The following is a 3,727-nucleotide window of genomic DNA, read 5'->3' as shown; positions in this document are numbered from 1 at the left end:
AGAGGCTACACCCTCTCCACCCACGTCCTCTCTCTCTCTCCCTCCCTCTCTTTCTATCTCTCTCTCTCTCTCTCTCTCTGCGATAGAATTTAGAGATGAATTATGATCCCCTAACGACCTGGCGTTGTCCGCCCGCAGACAGTCAGATTCCACCGGCGGTGAGGGGGGGTGGAGAGAGTAGAGAGGACAGGAGCTGTTCACGCCAAGGGTCCTGAAATCCCCCCCTCGTTTAGCCTGCTGCTGCGCACTGGTCAGATTGTTATCAATAGAAATAGAATATAATAGGTTACTCTATATATCCCCTCTACGCTCCGCGCACAGCAGCATCCGGTCGGGATTCGGGAAACCAGCAAAATCTACTAACGCCGAGAATCTGAATGAATAGTGGCTGCTGCTGAATCAGGTGACATGATCGCCATCCTGAGTCCTCCAATAGTCGTTCTTTTATAAATCAGAGCGAGTCAGTGAGCGGAATTCGTGGTCACGGTTTGCAAATAAAACTAGAAAGCAGTTCCCTGCAGAAACTGCGTGGGCTCGCCAAAAGACGCAATGTATATAATGTACAGTAGAAAATGTATTAAAGCTGAAGGAAAAGTTAAAAAAAGAATGTAAAAAATTGTAAAAAGAATAAGCATAAATAACTGCATAAAGCGGAATAAAGTATGTGGAAGTAGTATGATGCCCAAAAAGTGGCAGAATAAAGTAAGTAAAGTATTACTGTCTACTAATGATTTGTAATGTATGAATAATGCTTTACAATGTATTATTTATGAATTAAGAAAAGGTAAAAAAGAAAAAGATAAAAAAAGTCAATCCAATGGAGTATACATATAAAAGCATTCATGAGCTTAACAGAAATTGTATTTCTAGCATACTTTTACATGTAAAAAGAAGGTTAAAATAGCATATAGCCTAGGCCTATCTTTAAAAGCATAAACACAATGATTATTGATAATGGTCTAAGATTTTTCTTTAAATGTAAAAATATATATAATATTAAGTTCTTAATTCAAAGTTTTTTTTAAGTTTTAGCTTTTTTTTTAAGTAATGTTTAAAAAAAATTGTAAGTGTTTTTTTTCTTCTTTAAATTTTTCAAATGTTTTAATTTTTTTATTTTTTAATTTTAATTTTTTTCAATTTTTTTAATTTTTTTTAAAACGTGCGTGCGCTTGCGAGAGCTGTGTAAAGGCCAGCCAATAGGAAGACAGGGTGTGTGTGTGCATGCGTGCGTGCTCTTGCGAGAGCTGTGTAAAGGCCAGCCAATTGCACAAATAGCAGACCTACAAGCTCACAAGGTATCGCAGAGCAACTCATTGAGATCTTGTAACTTTAATTTCAGCCCTGTAATTAAGCCCTTATATGTCTCAGCTGTGGAAGTGTAAAAGACTGCCAGCACTATGACTGGGAGATTTCAATGGTCCTGAATGGGGGGAAACTATGCCTGAACAAATTGCTCTATCGAATGTGAGTGGCCTGAGATATTGAGGTACACCATGTGCGATTGTGGTGTTGGTACGATCGAAAATGTGGTTATAAGAGCGAGTTAAGAATGGTCATCGCGATAATTTCCTCGTAAGAATTATACAATGGAGGTCAATGAGCAGCTTGACTGTATTTGTGTCACTTAAAAGGCCATAGTTCACATTCTGTATGTCTCTGTGCTTTGGTGGTCACATTGTGTGAAAGAGGACATGTGTGGCTACAAAATGACCAAAGAACATGCGTGTAAAATGAATATTTTGGCCGGGACGACAATTTGTTTGGTAAATTTTCAAGGAAAGAATTTCAGTTTCCACACTCTAGTCAAAGAAGCCCCGCACTGCACTCTAAGTTGGCACTAATTAGGCAAAACGGCCTGCGATTGGTTTGAACCACGAAAAGGTCCAGAGTCGTGTGAACTTTCTAAAGTTTAAATCACGTTTCTACGACAAAGTATGCCAGAGTAATGAGGCTGCAAAAGTGAGGTTGATTTAGAGATAAATCTAATTAAAGTTCAAAGATAGATGAACATTATAAAGTTTGAATGAAGTTTCAAAGTGAAAGTATGACGGAGTAATAAGAGCTCAAAAAAGTTAACTGTGAAAAATGGGACCTTTCTTCCATCGACTCTCATTATAAAGAATGTAAAAAAAACTTTCAAAAAAACTTTGTAAAAATAAAAATACAAGCATAAATAACTGCAAAGAGCTGAACAGTTTGAAGTTTGAACAAAATTTCTAGTGTAAAGTATGTGGAAGTAGTTAGGTGCCAAAAAAAGGGTGGAATAAATAAATAAATAAATATAAACTGGCAGTAACAATAGTGTGCTCGCTGTGGCGAGCCCACAAATATAAACTGGCAATAACTAGTGTGTGCTCGCTGTGGCGAGCCCACAATAACTAGTGTGTGCTCGCTGTGGTGAGCCCATAATGAAATAAAATTCTGCATAATGAGTACTTTTACTTTTGGTATTTTTAATACATTTGAATTGATGCCAATACTTTTGTACTTTTGCTCAAGTACATTTTGAATGGATATTATTAACAGAATTGTTGTAGTTGTAGAAGTGTATTCTACTCAACAAAATATATTTAAGTAGAGTATACCCAAGTAAATCTACTTTGTTGTTACTCCACAAGTAAGACATGATTGATTGATTGATTGATTGAATAATTTATTAACAGTTTTGGAGAATTATAGTACATTTCAAGCACAACTCAATACATTCATTGTCCATACAATATTCATGATTGATATTGCATGCATGTGTTTTACATAATTTAATTGTAGGCTTTTATGATTAACATTGTATATTTCTGCTCACATGGGAATTAGGGTAGTAAATTATTTTCTATATGCCATTATTCTAACAATTATACTTTTCCGATTAATCAGATTAGCGATAAACTGTGTGCTTATAATTATAATCTTTTTAACAGTATATGAACGAATATATGTTTTTGATGCTCATCCATCATTTCATTACATTATTGATCTTTTTTCAAATAATCAATGACATTGATTAGTTTCGTTAAGTGATGATCTCATGGATGGGAAAGAGCAGGAAACCAGGACATGTGGTTTGTTTATTGTTGTTATCATAGACCATGTGAGACCACACTGTCTGCAGGAAGAGTCATGCACACCACAGACAGTCAATGCATTATGCATGCGTTCACAAGGGCAGATGCAAAGATACAGTCTACCGTTTATTGCCAATGGAAGCCAGCGACATGAAGATGCAAAGATGCATACGTATCGTTTGTGGCTGCTGCAAAAGATACTGTATATAACAGCCATACAAATACACTGTGTAGCTTTGCATCTTTTGCATCTGCCCGTGTCAGTGTGAACCATTTCAAAGAATCATCAGTTTGTTATGGTACAGTTGCACAGTTATGATCTTCACTGTAACAAGTAAGACGCGCAAACGTGGGAAGCGAACGCAGCTCGTAAATTGCAATAACAACAATTAGAATAAATTACGTACTTTTTTTTTCTTTTTAGTTAGTAATGTTTTTAAGTTTTCTACTGTGTGTGTGTGTGTGTGTGTGTGTGTGTGTGTGTGTGTGTGTGTGTGTGTGTGTGTGTGTGTGTGTGCGCAACTACACTGCACGCACGCGTACGCACGCACACGCACGCACACGCACGCACGTTCCATTGGAGACCGGATTTGACGTCAGGCTCTACTTGTCGCTCATTTGATGCTCTTGCCATGTTTGCGGAAGAAGCCCCGCTGCTCCTCCTG

Source organism: Protomyctophum parallelum (genome assembly GCF_964188405.1).
Source record: "Protomyctophum parallelum genome assembly, chromosome: 10".
Lineage (NCBI taxonomy): Eukaryota > Metazoa > Chordata > Actinopteri > Myctophiformes > Myctophidae > Protomyctophum > Protomyctophum parallelum.
The sequence above is the reverse complement of the archived record's forward strand: the minus strand, read 5'-3'. Positions refer to the sequence as shown.